A 22,393-nucleotide genomic window follows, 5' to 3' on the forward strand; every position below is an offset into this window, starting at 1 on the left:
TAGAGTATAAATAATATCTGTAAAATTATAAAGCTCAAAGTTCAATGCCAAGCGAGATATTTTATTTAACAGAAGTTGACTACATAAAACGGCTCGATTGGACTACACCCCTCTACTTCCTTCATTAGTGACATCACCAGAACCGTGTTTAGACTAACCTCCGCCCACAGGAATGCTCCCTCAACTCTACTGGCTACTTGCGCACTTCTTATAACTTAGGCTACTGTGTTTACTCAGCTCTTACGGTGATTTTCTGAAGTAAAACTGACGCTTCATCTTTTGTGTGATGTACAATAAACTTTATTAAACTCATCAGTACATGTTTGATCATCATTCAGACAGCAGACTTGTGGGCTGTTACAGTTTTTTTCAATCGCTAACAGCGCTTACCCATACTTCAAATACTTTTTCTAAACTCTTAACACAGACTCACACCTACAAAACACAATTGGCCAAATGGTTAATTGTCTTCTCAAAAACACATTTTGTTAAATATATACTAACTCTTCATTTCAAAACAGAACACATGTTTCTCTGCGCACACACTAACTTTACCAAAACACTGGAAATCTGACTCAAAATGAAATAATTCTGTCAAAGAATAACACTTGTTTTCACTTCACAAGGTACATGCAGTCAATCAAAGTACACCAGGTTTCAAAATACTGGCTATTGTTGACATTACTAAAACTGCATAGACTTTTATGTTTCAGTTTTACAGGTATTTGCATGCAAAACGTGCAATTTACCGTTTTACACTAAATTTCTTGGTTGGGAACTGTATGTCCACATGTACAGTACAGTCACATTCATAAGCATTCCAGTAAAAAGCAAATCAGTTTTTATTCCTTTACTGTTTACTAAAGGAGGTACAGTAGAAACACGGTTTGATAGAAAAAGTTTTACAGTATTGCTTACAGTGAACAAAATATCCATGAAACTCACAAGAGCATTGTGAACAAAAAAACAACAGCAAAAAAAAGGGGGGAGGGGGACAAAAAAACCATAAAATTAGTAAATTACTGTATCTAATCTCTGCGATCTTCAGGGTTAGGCCACATGTTTTCATCAAGATCACATCTGATATCATCCAAGGCGATGCACCTGGGATAAAACTGCTTGGTATGTCGGATCCACCCTTGGAGCCAGCATCCATGGCTTCAAGGAGGGACATCTGCTCATGTGGCTGATGGTCATAAACCTTCCACCTCCACATTACATTTCGTCCAGGTCGACGCCTTTTGGCCAGATTGAATCCTGCCTCATCTATGTATATGAATTCATGAGGGGCCTGGTTGGCCTCCAATTCCATAACTCTCAAAACAAAGATTATGTAAATCATGTCATTACTGTATACTATTACTGTGTAGGTTACCTACTTGCAAAGTGCAAAGCTTATAGAACTGGACATTGAATTGAATATACAGTACACTATACCTGGACATATTGTCGTTGTAGCTCCTTGACTCTCTCACTGATATATTGTTTTTGAACTGATATCATTGCAGAAGCAGAGGTTTTTATAAACTTTCATATTGTAAAATATTAGTACAATTTGAAATAACTGATTTCTGTTTAAAAATATGTATGTCATGTAACAAATTGTGTAAAATGTAATTTATTCCTGTGATGAAAAGCTGAATTTTCAGCATCATTACTCCAGGAAGATGCATATGGACTCGAAAAGCTTGTTTCTTCATGACATTGTTCAAAAGCAACACATTTTGCTAGCAATTAAAATCACATTTTGCTAAAATCATGAAATTTACAAAAATGGTAAAAGTTTCATGTAAATGGTAAATACAGTAAATATATGCAGTCCATACTGTATCTAAGGTTTGGAATATTGTTTTTGCTATTGTGGGATGTTGTGTGTTAACATTTGTAAATACTACAAAAACAATCCATAATTTTGTTGGGAGGTATAGATTGTCTGTTAAGAAAATTTAAGCATTATGGAAATGTGTTCACTGACTGCATATTGTGTGAAAACGACAAGAAATGTGTGAATGGTATGGCCACAAAAGACTGATGCTGTGCTAATTGTGTTTAGAGTTTTGAAAATGTGAACACTGGCTGGACAAACGCTTGTTAGCGACTGAAAAAAACTGTAATAAATAATGGATACATACAAGCAGATGACAAATACGTTATAATAACCGTAATTAAACTACTAAACCATACCTGTTTCATCTCTATACAGCACTCTGACTCTGTAGGCATTATTGTCCGACTCGAAATGAACGCCGTTACTGAGAGTTTCTGATATTATCATCATTCCATGAGATGAATTTGTCCTGACAGACTGAGCGTGAGCTCATGAAGCTCCGCCCCCTGTGTCGTCCAGCAGCAGCTCATTTGCATTTAAAGGGCACACACTGAAACAGCTTGTTTTTCTGAGCCCCAAAAAATGTCAATTTAAACATGCTGTAAAAAATGATCTGTTGGGTATTTTGAGCTGAAACTTCACATACACACTCTGGGGACATCAGAGACTTATTTTACATCTTGTGAAAAGGGGCATATAACGGGACCTTTAAAGCATTGGTAAATTTGGCAGTAAAAATCCATTGTTTTGTTCTTGTTTGAGCTTGTGTGTAAAATAAGTTCAAGCATTTTAAATTTGTGTTAATTGTATGCATTTTGTGTTAAAGCAACAAGAAATGTGTTAATAGTATAGCTTACACAGACGGATGTAGTGCTAACTGTGTTAAGAGTTTTGGAAAATTGCTAAAAGTATTGAAAAATCTGTCATAGCAATCGTAAAAAACTGTATCCACACCTTGCTCTTTTTTTGTCCTCATCCTCCTTGTTCAGTCCCTCTTACAGTTTTTCTCAATTGTTTACACACAAATACTGGTACTTGAGACACAATGACCACAACATGTAACTCATTCACCAACCCCCTGAACCAATTCTGCTAAACTACAAACACAATTCCTGCTTTACACTCAAATTGCAGTTCTAAAACACACTTAAAAAAAAAAAACACTACACACAATTCTCTGCTTTTGGCACAATTTTCATGCAGAAAATCTTGTTTTCACAAGGAACACACTGCCATTCAAATATGTACACTGACTCATCACATGGGCAAACACCCGTCACACAGTTTTACAATTAGCAATCTGGGCCCGGTTTCCCAAAGCGTTCTTATCTCTAAGTAGTTCTTAACCTATTCCTTAACCTCTCTCTTAACCTTATGGCACGATTCCCGAAACGTTCGTTCGCTAAGTATATCTTCTGTAGTTGTGGGTCTACAAGCATAGCAATAGTTCCCGGGAAAATGTCACTCGTATCTTTACATCATTTGTGACGAGCTTGGAGTGCTGGTAAGTAGTGGCGAATAAAGCTTGACCAGAATTGATCGGTTAGCACTTGGCTTTGCCTCCATCTCCGCCGCCCCATAAGCTCTGTAGCTGGATATACAACAGGTGGTAGTGAACTATCAGGCCGCCCCATGAGTAGGTAATTGGGCGTGACTGGGTCAAAGTCAGCTACATTGGAAGATGTGTACCCAAGAGGTTTACTGTTCAGGATCCCTTCCACTTCAATAAGCACTGTCAGGAGCACTTCCTCAGATACTGTCTGTGAGCCGATGGTGATACGAAGAGCATTCTTTACCGAGCGGATCTCTCGTTCCCAGGCACCCCCAAAGTGTGGGGCACTTGGTGGGTTAAAATGAAAAGATATTTTCTGCCTGGCCAGATGCTGTTGCAGTTGAGGGCTGAGGGATGCAAAGGCCTCTCTAAGTTCTCTTTCTCCACCATGAAAGTTTGTGCCATGGTCTGAGAATAATTCACATGGTTTGCCACGACGGGCTACAAACCTCCGCAGGGCCATTAGGAAAGAATCAGTATCTATAGAGGTAAGCAAGTCGAGGTGAACACATCTTGTGGTGAGGCACTTAAAGATTATCCCCCATCTCTTCTCACAGCGTCTGCCAATTTTGATTTGAAATGGTCCAAAACAGTCCATGCCCGTACTATAGAAAGGTGGTTCTTGCAGTCTCAGTCTGGCTGGTGGCAGATCTGCCATCTTTGGAATGACTGGTTTGCCTTTCCACTTGTGACATTCTTTGCATAGATGTTGATGCCTACGGATGGCTTCACGCCCTCTCAGTACCCAAAATTTTCGCCGTATTTCTGCAAATACTCTCTCTGGTCCGGGGTGGCATAATTTCTCATCATAGTCTTTTATTAGTAGTTTGGTGACTGGGTGATAAGGATCTAGCACTATAGGGTGGATCACTGATGGCTCCATTCCTTCTGCATGACGAAGACGACCGCCAACTCGAATGACCTGGTTAGATTCATCATATTCTGGGGCTAAGGTCAACAGTCGACTGGTGGGGAGTATAGGTCTTTTCGCTTTGAGCAGTCTGTACTCCTCAGAGTAACTATAAATTTGTGATTTCTGAAAGAGGAGCATTTCCGCAGCTTGGTAGTCTGTCGCAGATGGGGTTTCATTTGTTTTATGAAGTTGAACTGTTGCTTCAATGAGGTCACTCCAGGAAGTATAGATGGCAGGGTCAGGAATGTTAGGGGCAGTAGTTTCTGTCAGTAATCCACAGAAAATACCCTTTCGCTGTTCGTCTTTATCCATGGGAGCTTGTATAGGAGGGGTAACTGGCCATTCCGAATCGGGTTTGAGCAAGTATGATGGACCTTGGCTCCACCTGTTGGGTAATGATAGCTCTGCAAGCGTTCTACCTCGAGTAAGGTCATCAGCTGGGTTACTGTTTGAGTCTACGTACCTCCAGGTACATCCAGTAGTCAGTTCTTGGATCTCTGCAATCCTCGTCCCAACAAATACTTTGAATCTGCAGGATTCAGAGGTTATCCATGCAAGGACAGTTGTGGAGTCTGTCCACATGACCACTTTACTGATTTCTAAAGTGAGTTCAGTTTCTAGGAGTTTGGCCAGCTGAGCACCATTCAATGCCCCACATAATTCCAGTCGGGGAATGGTTTGTTGTCGCTTAGGAGCAACTTTGGATTTCCCCATAATGAAGGCTAGCTGAACTTGGCCTTGTGGGTCTTCTGTCCGTAGATAGGCGACGGACCCATATGCCTTCTCCGAAGCGTCACAGAATATGTGAATCTGTCTGGTAACCTTAGACTGGTCTGTATCTGATGTCACAAGACAACGAAGCAGTGTAATAGTGGCCAGGTTGGGGAGTTCCTTTTCCCAGTTATTCCAGGATTCCAGGAGGTCCTCAGGCATATTAGGGTCATCCCATTCTCTCTGCTTATCCCACAGTCTCTGAACCAGCAATTTAGCCCGTGTGGTGAATGGAAGGATAAAGCCAAGGGGATCATACTGAGTTGCTAATACTCTATAGATGTGACGCAGAGTACATTTTTCTGGCTTTACATGGCGGGGCTTGTATCCGAATTTATCAGATTGGCAGTACCATTTTAATCCTAAAGTGGATTCCTGGGTGTCATTTCGGTCTTGGGACAACCATAGCTCAGTGCTGTCAGATAATGCTTCAGTTGGCAAATGCTCAATCACGCTAGGCACATTACTTGCCCACTGACGGAGTTGGAAACCTCCAGTGGCAAGGAGTCCACACAGTCTATCCACTAGTTGTTTGGCCTCTTGAGGGAATGGAACACTCCGCAGACAGTTATCTACATAGAAGTTCCTCTCGACTGTGGATCTGACCTCATCACCAGGTTCACTGTGGTCATTGACATGCCGTTGCAAAGCATAAATGGCACAACACGGGCTGCAAGTTGTACCAAAGGGTAGCACCTGCCACTCAAATATGTCCGGAGGCCTGTTTCTGTCCAGGTCACGCCACACAAAGCGCAGGAGATGTTTATCTCTAGGTAGAAGGCGGACCTGGTGAAACATTCCCTTGATGTCACCACTCACAGCCACAGTATGCTCACGGAAGCGTAGAAGGACGCCCAGCAAGGATGGGCCAAGAGCTGGACCAGGCAGCAGGAAGTCATTCAAAACTTGCCCTTGATACTGGAATGAGCAGTTAAAAACTACACGGTTCTTGCCATTATGCTGAACTAGATGGTGAGGTAGAAACCATGACTCACTCTCGTTGCTGATTTCCTTGGGGGAAAGTTTTACAGCATAGCCAGCAACTTCCAGCTTCGTTATTTCTTCCTTATATGCAGCAGCTTTGACTGGGTCTCTCTCAAGGCACCTTTCAGTGTTCCTTAAATTAGGCAGCACTGCTTCCATTGAGGCCTGAAGGAGTGGCATGTCCTTCTTGCGCAGTAAGGGAGTGGCATATCGATACACTTCATCAACTGTTACTCTTGTGGTCTGAGTTTGGAGAAGGTGTATAGCTTCTCGGTCTTGCTTTGATCGTGTGACTGACCTCTCTGATTTGATTGGAATGACATCAGCCTGCCAAAGCCTTTCCACATTTTGGAGCAACTCTGCCTGTGAAGGGCTAAAAGTGGCATGTAAACACTGCTGAGTGTTAAGCGTTACCTCCAGTACTCGCGCCGGACCTTGCAGAGCCCATCCCAGTCGTGTCTTAACAGCTGCTGGCCCCCCTGATAGCCCAAGGCGAACTGGCTCTATTGTGGTAATAAGATGAGGATGGTCAGCTCCAATCAACAGCAATGGACGAGCCTTATGAATGGGCTGGAGTGGGAGGCCTTTCAAATGGCTGTATTTCTGCTGTAAGGTTGCCACAGGATATGTGTGCTCTGCCAGGCTCAAGGATTCAGCTGTGAAGGCATTCTGAATTTTATAACTCTTGTGTGGTTGAGTGGGTGTTGAAATTCTGAAAGACACTGCTGAACCTTTGAGTGTAGTAAGATCGTGCCTGATGGTTCTTAAGGTTAAGTCCTCAGCCATTCCTTTGAGTCCTAGTATTTGAGCTGCTGATGACAGGAGAATAGTGCGCTCGGATTCATCATCGAGTACGGCATAGGTGTCCAAACTCTGCCCGTTGTGCTCCAGGACAACCCTAACCCCCTTCAAAAGGACTCGTTTAGAACTTGGGGCTCTGTCCAAGTGTAGTGGTTTTGTAGTAGAGCTCACCAGACAAGTACCCTCATTTGCTGTCTTAACGTTGACGTCATGTAAGATTTGTAAGTGTTTGCCATTACACCTGTGGCAGGGCTTCTTTAAAGTACATTGCGCAGATCTATGTGAGCATGCACACTTTCAGCATCTGTTGTTTGTCTTTATCCAGTCTATGATTTGGTCTTTAGTGAGTGCTTGGAATGTGGTGCACTGGCTCAGATAATGGTCTCTGTTATCACAGTATGGACAGAATGCATTACTCTTCCCAAATTTATTTGCTGGTTGCCGTACCATCTCAGCTGAAGTTGTCTGATCTGCACCATGAAGGATTGTAGCTGGTCTGGACTTGAATCTGGGTTCTCTGCTTAAGTCAACTTTGTGCCTGACTCGGTCTCTCTGGGTTCTGTTTCCCCCAAAGCTATCATGGTCTTGACACCATGACTCAAACTTCAGCCACTTTGTCAGATTAATAAGTGTGTACACGGTACCAGGTTCATTGCTGATGCTCCTTCTAAAGGCTGCGCGTAGCTCTGAGGGTAATTTAGTGAGAAGTCGCGCCACGTGGGAACCACAGCGTAGTTCAACTTCTCCCTCTGACCCCAATGTCCTGAGGAGGCCTACTAGTGCTTGGACTTGGAGAGCAAAGCGTTCAAAGCTAACTGTGTCACCAGGCTGGATATCTGCAGAATCCATAACAGCTGCTATCTTGTTTATAGCCAGTTGATGAGGACGGCCATATCTCTCAGTTAATGCCATCATGGTGTCTGTATATGGGGTAATCGAGTTCAAGAACGAGTCTGCTATCAGACGTGCCTCCATTAGTTTCAAGTGGTCAACGAGCACCTGATATTTAAACAGTTCAGTTGCATCCTCTGGCAACAAGTTACCCAAAGCTAACTTTAACCGGGTAAATTCACCTGGGTCTCGATGGATGAAGTCGGGTATGGTTGGCTGTGGACCCCTATAAGTTGTCTCCTGTCTAGTTGAACTGGAATGCCACGCCACTGGGTTTGCTGGTGGTCCATAAGGTTGAGAATGGGAAGCAACAGTAGGCATTAGAGGAGTAGAGGATGTCAGTTTTGTTTCCACCTGCCGTGACATCTGTTGGTTTCTTAAGGGGTTTGGCATGTTTGAAGGAACATGAGTCAATCCATCACTAGTAAAGCTGTCTGGGTAATGACTCCAGGCTGGAGATGAAACATGGTGAGCCTCAATATCTGTAGCATCCAGATGTTCTTTTCTATGTGGGGTAGGAAGTCTGCGTGGGGCTGGTATTGGATGGACTTGAGGGACTGGTCTAGCAACAGATTGCTCAATCTCTCTGTAGACAGTTCTAGGTGAAGGTAATGGAGGTGTTGGGGCTAAGAGCTGTGGCTTAGGAAGTGGAGGAGCTAAACTTGTTTGGTTTCTCATTAGCATTTCTTGCATACCTTTCTGGATCTCCAACAGTTGTCCGATTTCCTCCTTCATTGTTTCCTGTGCTTGACGAAGCTGTCTGTTCTCTCTTTCAAGGTCATACAATCTTTCCCTGGATCCCCTGGATATTGAATAGGTCTCCATCTGTGGTGAATACTCATCTCTTTCCCTCCACTGATCTTTGATGAGATACCAGGACTTTCTTTCTGGGTCTCCTGCATCTAACGAATCAGGTGTTCGGCTGCCAGGCTCCTCATCTATACTTTGGTGACTGAAATCGTGCCCGTGTGCCATCCTTCTATCACTGTGCTGATAATTATCTTGCCCATGTGACTGCTGTGCCGTCAGAGAAGCTCTAGTTTGATTTGGATACTGAACTTCAAATTCTTCCAAGTAGGCTGGATGGCGGACTGAACGTCTAGGACGTGCACCTTGAGTCTGATATTCATCCATTCTAGTCCAGTGTAAGCACAATTATCCGGCTCGAAGGACCAAATGTTAATTTGTTTACTTAGGACTGTATTGCACTGGTTCAAACTAGCTGTGCTCGCACTGGGGTGTCGGTCAGAACACAGAAGGCAGGAATCAGAAGTAACAATTTAATTAAGTCCAGCATGAATAATCAGCACAATGAACGGCACAGTCAGACCACAAGGCATTGCACAGAATTATCTTTCAGATGTGGTATCTGAGGTAGTATGTTGTGTGGTCTGAAACAGTGAATAATAAACAATAATTAGCTAATATAAAACATTTCCATCATCATTAACAACTGGCATTATCCTAATATCGTTCTATTATAAACATAACATTACTTACAGTAATACCGATTTTTACCACTAGGTGGCGCATAGCGCTCATAAACGGAATAATCCGAAATGTCCTTTGCCGAGTCATTACACAATAAGCTAACACAATATATATAATTACAGAACGACGATCTATACATTATTCAAACATACATTTATACACAGGGAACGCATTAACCAGTGATCAGTATTATACTGAACTCAAGTGTATTTGGAATATAGGCCTACATATTAAATGTACATCTTAGGCTAGACTCTAGGATAGTCGTCATCAGAGACAAACGAACTCAGGATGTTTTGATTATTCATTGTATGTAACACTCAATAGAAACACGCATTAAATTACTTACATGTTATCATTGACGCACAACTTAAACATATCCACTTTGACCATGACAGTTAAGTTCAGCGCTGGAGGAACGCATTGTCGGTAGAGGTGGGCAGATCGATACTAATATCGATAATATCGATACCAACGTTGGTATCGGTATTGATCGATACCAACGTGAAAATATCGATACTTAAGTTTCAGTTTCTCTCGTTTTGCGACCTGACCGTGTTTGTCAAAATGCTGCTGCTGTCACAGAGCAGAGCAAGCAAGCTCTCTGTGATCCTCCTCCCAAGAGTGCTCGACACTGCTCTCCTTCCCCTCTCCTGTGTTGCACCGTCACGTGACTCACCACTAGCGCGCTACCACCAGCAGTCAGGCGCGTGCTCAGCCGCGTATTTCTACAGCACAGTCAGAGACGGAGAATGGAATTATATTTTTTAAGAAAAAAATCCTGAAAAGAAGTGCACTAAAGAGGAGAAACGTCATTTTATTCTCATTATATCTTACAAAGAGAATTTGTTTTACATTTTTATAATATTTGTTGTTAAGTAAAACTTTGTGACTTTGTTTATTTAAGAAAAAAATCCTGAAAAGAAGTGCACTAAAGAGGAAAAACATTTTTTGTTAACATGCTACTTGAAAAGAGAATTTGTTTTTACATTTTTATATTTGTGAAGTAATAATTTTGTAACTTTGTTTATTTAAATAAAACAGAAGTAACCAAAAGTTGTTTCTGAACAAAAGCTTTTGTAGTACTGATTTTAACTGATTAATAACCCAAAATGCAAATCACAAAAACAAATTAAAAGTCATGAAAATTCATTTGGATTTAGGTTGAAGACGCATCCACCTTAATTTAATATAATATTTTAATATATTAAAAAGTATCGGTATCGGCGATACTGGCCCTGTATTTACTTGGTATCGGATCGATACCAAATCTAGCGTTATCGCACACCTCTAACCTCGGCCCATCAGGAACAGAAAGTGACTGACGCAATGGAGTAACAACTGATCTGATTGGTTGTTCCTTCCCAACAGTTCCTATCGGAAAACGCTTAACGTATAATTAAATGCATTGCGTTCATATTCTGGGCTCATCTGCTTTTCTGTAGGATAGTATGGTTTATTAATAAGGTGTGTACAGCATTTGATCTTTATCACTGAAGTAGCCTATTAAGCCACATTAAGCTTTTTCTTTATTATAAGGGTTTTATGGGAGGAAAATGCTTAGCCTAATATTCAATTAAACACAATGTTCGTATTCTGGGCTCATCTGCTATTAATAAGGTGTGTACAGAATTTGATCATTTAACATGAATGTCCGTTGGGGGCTGTTATTTCTTCAGCTTTTTGAACGCATGATAAAGACATGATTGGCTATCAGTTTTATGTGGATAAAGGCATATTTTGTAGCCTACATGACTACACACGTCCTTATAAGGCCAAGAAAATATGTCGTTTTAATGAAATAAGATCTCGTTATTACGAGAAAAATATGTCGTTAAAACGACATAAGATCTCGTTATTACGACATAATTGAGTGGAAAAAAATATATGTATGTGGCAGCAATGCGTCACCGTAGTTTTTCATAAACTTCGATTTATGAATAAAGAATTTTCCAAGCAAAATTATTAAGTTGACTATATATTGTACAGAGAAATTTGAGTCAGAAAATTAAAAGAAGATATCAAAATTAGATAAATGTAGGCTATGTTTGAGCCAAGTTGTCCATTAATGAAACATTGTAGGCTATATCATTCCACAGAGAAGAGCTATGTGAGCAATTATAGAATAAATGGTCTAACGTTTCCGTTTCCATAAAGCAAAAGCTGCATTTTTCGTCTACGGTATAAATTTAGAGATAATATTGTTACAGGGGTAATAATGGTAAATAATTTTAAATGATATTTCTTTTACTTTGTTTGTAATTAAAAATGTATGTGGGTTACTCCATGCTCTATTCCAATTAATATTTTCATACAAGGGGGACCATTTGTATCTGGAGGCCAGGATAGATTTTGCACATAAAAGATTTTTTATTACTTTGTTGTTAACTTTTCTGTCTAGAAAAGATAGACCATTTATTGAAACACTGCTGTAGAAAGACCAACAAGTTAGAGCCTGTTTATGGAATATTCGCTTCTTTTTTATTAAATCCATGCAATAGGGTGATGACAAATTTAAAATTAAGATAGGCTTTAATATTAAACAAAAATTCACTTTAAAGAAAAGCTTCCTACAAAACAAAACAAAAATCATGTCTCCTGATAGGCCTATAGCCTATTGCAAATCCAATCTTACTCATGCTATTCACTTTTCGTTATCAACATGGGACAAATAACATTATATTGGGACGACGTGTGTATCAGGCGTCTTATTAGGCGACGTACTGAGGGACGACGTGTGTATCAGGCGTCTTATTAGGCGATGTGCCTGGTTCAGACGTTATGATTTTTTTATACATTTCTCACGTACGCCGTCGCCACGTCGCCGTAAGGTATACGTTACTACTGTGACGCCGCCGTGACGTCGCCGCCGGTCTGTCGTCTGACGTCTCTATCAATCCCATTCAAAAATAGACACGGACTGACGGCGACGGAAGGGTAGACTGCTCCTTCGCCTTCTTCAGGGTAGACTTAGAAAAGGCATGATCTACCCGCCATACTATGATGGCATACGTCACGTGGCGTCGGCGCTGGATCAGAGCCATAGAGAGAAAGAGTTGCGACACTCTTTGATGTCGCCGCTATGGCTGTCACGTGGTTCATGCAAGCCCCAATAGTTCCAAAACATACGCTGGCTGTCATGTTCTTCTATGGGACAGACAGCAGCGATTGCATTATTGACCGGTAAATATAAAATAAAACACACACCCGAGTACTTTTTCAGCTGTTATTGCATTATTGCATTTTGTTAATGTCAGTTTTGCATTTGGAGATAAGTTTTAGGCTATATTTTTGGAGGGAAAAGCTTAGTGTTCATGTTCGCATGGGTAGTAGCACTGACTTTAGCGGCTCTAACTTAACTTTTCCATATCATTCATCTGATGATGGACGTCTCATGATATTTATTTTAGCACAACTGGGCTGTATTAGGCTATTGATTCCCGTGATTTTGCTTATAAATTTTGATTCAGCCATTAGCCTACCTTCGTGATCACGCAAAGAGGTCTGCCGTGGCGGTCCGTTCAGAGTTCGCTTAAATATTTTTTATTAAACAATGACAGACAACAAAAATGTGTGCTTGTGTGGGTGTGTGAGAACAAGAAAAACAAAAACCAGGGGCAGGTGATCCACAGGACTGGTGATCCCATAACAATCCTAGAGGTCCAGCATTGTTCTCACAAGCCGCTTCACTCAAGACAATATAACGTAATGAAAAGTTATTATATCCCAAAAAATTAAATTAAATAAAAGTTGCTATAAAGGTGGTAGCGATTCATTACCGATCTCTTACTGTCACAGCTGACGAAGTCGCACTAGCTAGCAGGCAGTGCTTGAAAATTGGTTGAAACAACCAACATAAAATAGAAATAATTACGCTGTGCATGTACAAATGAAGACCAGTATAAGCATCGCAAAGGGCCTCTGATACAATATAGACAGCTGACAATTCAAAAGAGGTTGATATTTCAACAACTTAACTCTAGAACAACTCGACGCGCAGCAATGTAAGTGAATGGTGTCCAACGCCCAAATGACAGTGTTTGGAACTATTCCGATCTTCAAATCCCGGAAGTAGGCGGTTAAAAGCACTGCCATTTTTTACAACGGAGGTCTATGAGAGTGTCGCAACTCTTTCTCTCTATGGCTCTGCGCTGGATCAAGTCGGACAAAATTCTAACCGGCATGCACTGCTTCAAGTCAGCCGCCGATCGGTCTGCGCAGAGCTGCATGAAGTCGAACAAGCCTAATGTGTTTCATCAGGTGTGGTCCGCCGAATCAGCGTTTGATTGACACGGTCGGGAACAGACCACATAATCGCACATCTGTATAAAAGTGAAATCAACGCATATTGACCTCGTGGGTTTTTGTGAGAGGAGTTTGATTTTGAGATAGCGGATTTTTGATGATAGTGACATAGTGCGATTTGATTAGGCTATTTAGGCTTACATTTAAATTTACACAACACATTGACTGATAGGCGAGACAGACAGAGTATACATATAGTGACACATTAATAGATACATAGATATAAATATATATAGACAGCTAGATTAATAGATAGATAGATACATATATAGATAGATTATAGATACCTGTACATATATAAATACATAGATAGATTATAGATAGATACATATATAGATTATATCTAGATAGGCTACATATCTAGGTACATATCTAGATACATATCTAGATATATAGATAGATTATAGATACATCTAGATACATAGATAGATTCATATAGATAGATACATATAGATAGATTTGGATAGATATATAAAATGGAGGCTCCCCAGAAGAGATGCCGTACATCTGTGGTGTTGGAGCATTTCCGTTTAGAAACCCCAAATAAAGTGAGATGTGTGTATTGTGATCGGCAGCTAGCCTACTGCAACAATACATCATCCATGATGCGCCATTTGAGGAGCACTCATCCTGCCATTTTGCAGGGTGCAGAGAATGGCATTCCCCCTGTTCCTATGCCTGCTACTGACACTGCTGGGCCATCTAAGCAAGGTATGCATTGTTTGAAATATAATTATAATTGAAATATAATTACAAACCTTTGGGACACTGTTTAGAAAGTCCATAGCCCTATGCCCTACAACCTAATGTCCCAATCACAACTGCCAATCATGTTAAAAAATAGCTTCAAAGTGAATATAATATAATATAATTAATATAATATAATATAATATAATATAATATAATATAATATAACATTAATGTGAATATACATTTTATAGGTCTACATATGAGACACACAATGCTACAGCTGATGCCACAGTGGAAGTGAAAAAATACATCAACGATGCGTATTTGCCCAGAACTCATGATCCACTGACTTACTGGAAAGAGAGAGCATTAATCTTTCCTCATTTGTATGTCCTAGCTAAAAAATATCTTTGCATGCCAGCAACAAGTGTCCCTTGTGAGAGGATTTTTTCGAAGGCTGGAGAAATGATCTGTAAAAAAAGAAGTAGGCTAAGTCCTTCCACAGCAGAGAAATGAATATTTTTGAATAAAAAATCTCTAAAAAAGTGAGACATTGTGGCTTGATTTCTTTTATTAATATTAATTTTTTCATGACCAAAATAACATTATGCACAGTGAGGAGCCTATAGGTTACAAGCTTCACATATTAGAAAAATAAAATAATAAAAAAACAACACTTTTTTTAATGGCTCGTCAAGGTTGTTTCAGATCAACACCTGCAAGTGACCACTAGGTGTCACCGTTGAGACGAGTGTCGGATTAATTCGAAGCCTCGAAACAATATGGCCCATTTGGTTCAGCTGTTTCATTGCTTCACGAAGCCTCGATCTGCCCACCACTACTAATAACAAACCTATATGAAAAGGTACAGAGGCTGCACGTCGAGTACAACATCAAACACGCCAGACTGCAGAAACCACCACCTGTTGCTGCAACAACCATTTATGCTGTCTTAATCATATAACTAGCCACCTGCACCTGAAACTGATTGCTGGCCAGTCTCCTCCCACATTATTATTCATTGGGAAGATTACTGTTACAATGTTTATTTGGACTACTATTATTTGTTATTGTTATTTGTAGGCTACATATTTTTTTTCTTATATCTTTATTTCATAGAAAACCACACACACATGCAAAGCAGAATTTATTAAGTGTACTGAGCAGTGGCGGATTTAGCAAATTGGGGGCCCAAGGCGAAGGTATGTATGGGCCCCCCATCCGATCTTTAAAGGTGCAATGTGTCATATTTCTGAGGATCTATTGACAGAAATGCAATATAAGATCCATAACTATGTTTTCAGTGGTGTATAAAGACCTTACTTAATGAACCGTTATGTTCTTATTACCTTAGAATGAGTCATTTATATCTACATAACCGCGGGAACCCCCTTCTATGAAGATCAACTTATTGTGACGTCTAAAAATCACACACTGCACCTTTAAAAGAGAGCGAAATCTCTTTTTTACAGACTGAATGGTGAATAGGCAGGTAAAGGTTGGAGAGGAGAAATAAAACTTCCCCTTTAAACCTTGCATACACGTATTCACTCCTAAACAGAAACGTTACAATGTTTACATGGTACAATTTCTGGTAAGCTCTGTTTTTTTTTTTTTTTTTTTTTTTTGCTTGACAAATTTCACTATTTCGATTCAATTCTTGTGATTTGATTCAATATTGACTCATTTGGATACATATTAGGTACACAAGATAGGCGTTAATTTTTCTCAAGAAAAAAAAAACTCACATAATGCTGTGAACATACAGAGAGCCATATCAGCTGGTATTATTTAAGGTTAAAAATAACTAAAATTAAACAATGCTTTTTTATTATAATTAAATTATAAGTAAACAATATACTAAATAAATAATATAGTAGGCCTACACATAGGCCCTATTTAGCTAAATACTCTTTATATCTTATTTTTCTAGTCAACTAACATGCTATAGCCTATATTATGGTAACTAAGTGGCTTTCCTGAGGAACGTTAGGCTAAATGTTATGTGACGATTGTTCTCCAGCTGTTTTACCTCTTTCCGCGGTTGAAAAACACTGATTGGTCGATATTATGAATAAAGGAATACATTTTGGTAAGTTATTACCGAAGATGATCAGTTCACGTGCCTCTAGGGATCGGTCACGTCACATTACAAGCTCCAAACGGTATTTATTATTTCGTAATAGAATTGACAGAATCTGAGACCTGAGTAATTTAAACTGCTCTGTTTTGTCTGTCGGTCTCCATGTCCTCTTTGCTTCACGATCTTTCTGTGCGTTGGACGTTTGTTGTTCCTAGCCATAAAAAAGTTTGTCATCTTTGGCAGCTTTCCCAAATAGCCTACTTACAGTATCTGAGTCTTTTTTTCTTTTATTTGAGACGCTTGGGTAACTTCGAAACTTTTCATTTTCACGTTTAGACTCATCTTGCTCTGTTTGTGTATTTCCTGTATCGTTGTTGTCATTGTCAGCGGGCATCACAAAAAAGTTTGTTACCTTATTCTGCAATTTTTCCTCCTCTTTTCAGCACCGCTTGTGTAGCTTCGCTTCATTTTTACTCTACTAGGCTACTCTGTACACTCTGTCAATCACTTCTTTTTCTCTGTCAGTTTTTTGTCGCAATACAGCCTTGTCACTTTCGCAGATGCGTGAGATAATGGAATAGTCCAATGTAGTGAGGTGGGGGGCCCCCTCCTTTCTGCGACTAATGATTTGATGCCATTTTTCGCAAATGGAGATTTAGAAATATATAATTTGCGAAAATTAAAAAAAAAATTTAAAAAAAAAACTTAAGCATAAATTAATGGGGCATTTTGGGGGCCCCTAGGTAGCTTGGGGCCCAAGGCAATTGCCGACCTTTGCCTAATGGTAAAGTCCGCCCCTGGTACTGAGTTGTGGTGATAATAAATGGGTTATTCCCTCCGTATACCAGGGGTACGTTCAAGTTCAAAACGGTGCGCAACGTTTTGCTACGGTTTCCGGGTTGAACGTCATGTTTCCTGGAAACGGCGTGCACCGATGTGCAACCATAGTGTGCAACTGCAACGGGGTTTGAAATAAGTTTTCTCTTGTTTGGTGGGTGTATCAGAACTGCAGTCCAATCAGCAGCAACGTAGGCTATATAAAGCACGCGGTATTAAAGTGAACTCGCACAATGTGTTCGATGCAGCTCGGTATATGCAACAACTAAGGATATTAGAAGACATGTTTACCGTAAGTTTTACTGTAAACATATATCAACATAATGATGTAGTTGTTTATATTTTTAGCTTCATTGCAAGTGTATGACATTTGGTATAGAAATAAACAATGTGCTTTTCCTAAAAATGAGAAAGAAAATACAGGGTATTAAAACAGTATGAACTACAAATAAAGTCAGCGTGTGAGGCTAAATAGATGTGTTTTACTCTGAATTAGGTAAGATGTGTGCTTCCATTTCAGTTTCCACAAATCGGTTCTCTCTCGATTGGGATGTTCTCTTTTGTTCTGGGCGGCAAGTGCAGTAACTGTAACATCAGGCATATTTTGTAGTATTAAACACATATTTATACCGACTTCATCAGGCTCCGAAAATTCTTCACAAATAACACAAAGAATGGCCTTCTCAGCTGCCATAGTTGCAACTCTTGCGTCATCAGAACAGTGTGTTCAATGCATCGCCGTTTCTGTTTAAAAAACGTTGTGCAACGTTTTGTCGGGGCTGAACGCAGCCCAGATCATCTCTGGTAAAAGTCTCTCACCGGACGCTCTGTAGTCTGTCTGTTATCAACCGACAAATTCAGCTTCTAGCCTAGCCAACATTTTTACGTACAGTTTAGTGAAAGCATTGCATGTTCCGGGAAAACATTAGTTGGTAAATTTCGGCCACGGCGCCTTTTGATTGCTGTTTTTGTTCCGGCAATTATTCATTTACCAATAAATTAAGAACCCTGTGTTGGCTATTGCATTTTTTTGTAGACGCTCTCATGGACTTCTTGTGGTGCAATTTTTAAATCAAAACAATAATCCTATTCTTTGAAGCGCTGCTGTGTGACGTCATCGGAATGCATTCTATTGGACACGTCACAGAGCTGCAGGCTAAACTCGTCCTACTTGACTCGTTGCTTTAATATAGCGGTTCAGTGTCGATATACGATTTTTGCATCAGTCTACAGCTTTTGATCAGTGTGCAGGTTTGAATCAGCTAAGTATACGATTCGATTGATTTATTCAGTGTAATCTGTGTCTGTTTACAAGTACAATTGAATTGCACATTAGAGCTTTCTGATCTGTAGCCTATACGTTTTCAGATCATAAGATTTTACTAGTAAGATTTTGGATCAACGTTCTATTTTAGATCAGAGAATGAATAGCAATACATTTCCCAAGCTCAGGCCCCAGACTTGTGTCAGTCCTTCTCAGGCTGCACAACGTTTTCGTGATGCAGACATGGCTAGACAGAGACCACAAATAACGCCTCAAAGACGCCAAGAAGTCATTGCGTTGATGAGGGTAAGAAAGCTATCATAGTATTGAATGTGTTTTTTCAACCATCATCATCATCGGTCATTGAGATAGATCTGGAGTTATTTTGTTTAATGTTTGAAGACAAAACGGGTGCATTTTTTGAATTTGAACATTATCCCTGTTTTAATACCTAAAGTATCTACAGTAAAGATAAATCTTTAATCTCCCCCCCCCCAGCAAAGTCTAGAAGAACAGCAGGTAGCGGAAGGGAAAGAGATGGAGGAAAAGAAAAGAGAAATACCACATTTGTTGAATGAAATGGAAGAGTTAGAGCAAACCATCTCAAAGCAAGAGGCAGAGATAAGGCGCTTGTCTGCTGAAATGGAAAAATTGGTAAATACACACAAACACATTTACATACACAAAAAGACACACTGATGTCACTGTGTCTTCTGTACAGTTTTGTCTCATAAGATTACAGACTAATCGTGTGTTCTACAGGAAAAGGAAGCAAGTGTAAATACACGAGAGAAGCTCCTCTACTACAATTTGAAGACCTGGATCAAAACAATATTCGACAGGGTCACAGCCGGTCCCTGTCAAAAGAGATTCTCCAAGTTTAAGGACCCCATCCAGCAGTTGGAAGTGGTAATAATGCACAAATACTTCTGGCAATCTTGAAATAATCTGTATTTGTTGTTGAAATGTTTTTTTTTTTTTTTAATGAAAATGAGCTACAGTAAAGATTTAAAGTCGCCACACAGCAATGTGTGATAAAATGTAACAAGCAAGCTGATGTTTTTTCACAATTGCTGATCAATAACTTTTTTTGTTTGTTGTTGCTGTAATTTTCCCTCCAGGTTCGGGACTTTTTTCAACTTGTGAGAGCCGAAAATACTGACAAAGCCGAGACAAACCCACAAGAAGATTAAAATAATATGATATATAATATGAAAATATACATTACGCTTTTGACTGGATGGTGTTCTATGAAGGTAAAAGAGTAGCAAAACGTAGTTGTGAATTTGAGAACTTCTACAATAAATATTCGTACTTGTACGTGAACATTTACACTCACAGCTTCAATTTTGCACCTTGACTTTTGCTACTCTTTTCGCGATATATTATGATGCAAAATTGGCTGCGCGGCGGCGCCAACCAATAAAAGGGCTCCTTTGAACACCCCCGTTCCCGCCCCCTTTCTCTCTCGCCGCCACTTAGTTGCAAGTGCACACGTTAGTTTTGCACCTAATATATCGCTCTTTTACCTTCATAGTGTTCTGGGGTGGGAGGGACAGCAGGGATATATTTATAAGAATGAAAAGGTGAAGGATGTCCTGTCCTAGCCTGATAACACAGAGATGGCACACCTGCATATCAAGCTCCTAATGTCCCATTTTCAGGAACATGAAGATGGACTGGTGTTGCATGCAGATGTGAGTATTTGGCTTTCTTCTTTACTAAGTGATATTTTGTATTCTGACTTGTGTATTGTGTGTCCTCTACAGGTTGCTGCATCTACAGCTGATGTTGAGAAGAAACTTAATCTACCTGCAAGTCCTCGTCTCATTTTGCTAGGTTAGTGTCTTATAAGGATGTTAAGAAGAAACATTGACAAATGGGGGAGATACAATAAAAAATAAACCCTGCAGAAGCTGTGTCAGATGCAGATTCCGTGGTCTGGATTACTATGACTGACCAGGGCGCTTTCTTTTCTCCCCTTGACATTTCAGGGGGTATGCACTTTGGGTCAATGGCCAACCTCTTCAATTTCGGCCACTTCTGTGTGAACAGGTATGTTTAACAGCATTAAAGGTGCATTGCGCAAGTCTCTGAGTTTTTGCAGAACTATGCCCCCTTCTGGCGACACACGAAACTGCAACCAGAGTTGTGCACGCGGTTACGTGGAGTTTGCGTTGGGGTTTGGGATGAACTAGAAGCCGGTCTCTTTCAATCCATCTTCTACTTTTGCCAAAGTCACTTGAGTTGTCTTCGCTGATGCGGATAATGGCGGCGAATACACAAACCTGCCAGACATAGCCAGGTGAGCGTGAACGCGCACGACGTCACGCCCAGTGGATTCCGTCCCGAATCCCTCTTATTTATTTTACTGTACAGGATTACAGAGGCAATCGCAGAGATCATAGAAAGGCTCATTCAGCCCATCAGGCAATTGTTTAAGCATGTATGGGTTAGAAAAACGGGTATTTTTAACATGAAAAGTTGCTTAATGCACCTTTAAAGCTTGAGTCTCATCAATGCTAGCATCTTTGCACCAGTTTGCCAACTCTGCTTGGAGACAGGGGTCTTTTGTTAGAGCCATGATAACACTTTATGCACTTTTCAGTTACTTATAATGCAATTACAGGGTGTGCATTGAGCTTAATTTCTTTCTTTTTCTTCTTTCAGCAACTATTTTGTGACTTGCCAGAGGGAGATCCCGGACGAGCCCCCACTTTATGTAGCGCCCCCTACTTGCCTTTCTTGTAATTAAGTAGGATCAGCAGCGCTCCATATTTAGTAACTATATGCCTACAGATGTTGAAGTTAGGCCCCTCTGGTGTCACTAAATGAATTCATTTTCTGGTAGAAAATTATAATAATAATCTATTACTCAATTATGCTTAAATGGACTGCTTTAATCTCTTCAGAAAGAATAAAAAAGTCTTTGAAAGTGACCAAATGTAACAAATTTAATTTGTATAAAATAAAAAATCAAATTAGTTCATATAACAAATTAAACAGTGTGAGCAATTCACACAGTCAAATTTTATCTCAATTCACAACTGGACACAATATCACACCCAACAGGCAATATATTACATGTCAAAATAAATGAATGTGTCTGTCACACTTCCACTACAGATGAACTGATAAAAAACAAAACAAAAAAAAACACAGTTTAAGTGCACTGAATAACCACATTAAGAATGATAACAAAACACTGTGGGGCCCTCTCTGATGATGAACATAGACTCGTCCCTCGCGGCCGGCAAACTCCCGATTCTCTTGTCAAAACATCAACGAACAACAACCAAAATTAGTGTCTTCCGTCCTTGAGTCCGTCCACAGTCATCTCCACTATAACTTGAAACACTGTCCGTAATGGCGATCTGCGCGCCACGAAAGAAAAAAAAAAGGGCCGCGATGTCGAGCGAACATACACGGTGACTCAGTTACAAAACAAAACAACACTCCCTCCAAACCTGTGTGTACTACACGTTACTAGGCACAAACAAGTGTTTTAATCAGATGAATTATCCAGTTAACAATTTTTTGTTACTGCAATCTCTGTCAGTCTCTTTACGATCGACCGCACTTGTCCATAGAGACAGAGCGCATTTAGGCCACGCCTACACCCAGGGGGAAAACAAACCAACCGTCCCCATTGACTTTGCATTGCGAGAGGCTGCCTCCTTGTCATTTCTTGCTTCTAACAAAAGACAGAAAAATGCCTAAAAGCTGCTGTGTGACAAGGTGTACAGAAAACAAGCTAAAAAACCCAGAAATAAGTTTTTATTAGCTCTCGACCCCAAAAAAACGAGTGTTTAGGACATAAAAGTGGATACAGGCAGTTGAGACAGAGCGTCACGTGTGTCATTACTCTGAGAACTAACGTACGTCCGCTGGAGGAGACCGTAATCGGCTACACAGGATAGTTTATCTTACAGAAATATAATATATAAAACTGACATTTGGATATTTGACTCACCAGTGACCAA

Source organism: Scardinius erythrophthalmus (genome assembly GCF_964197995.2).
Source record: "Scardinius erythrophthalmus genome assembly, chromosome: 25".
Taxonomy (NCBI): domain Eukaryota; kingdom Metazoa; phylum Chordata; class Actinopteri; order Cypriniformes; family Leuciscidae; genus Scardinius; species Scardinius erythrophthalmus.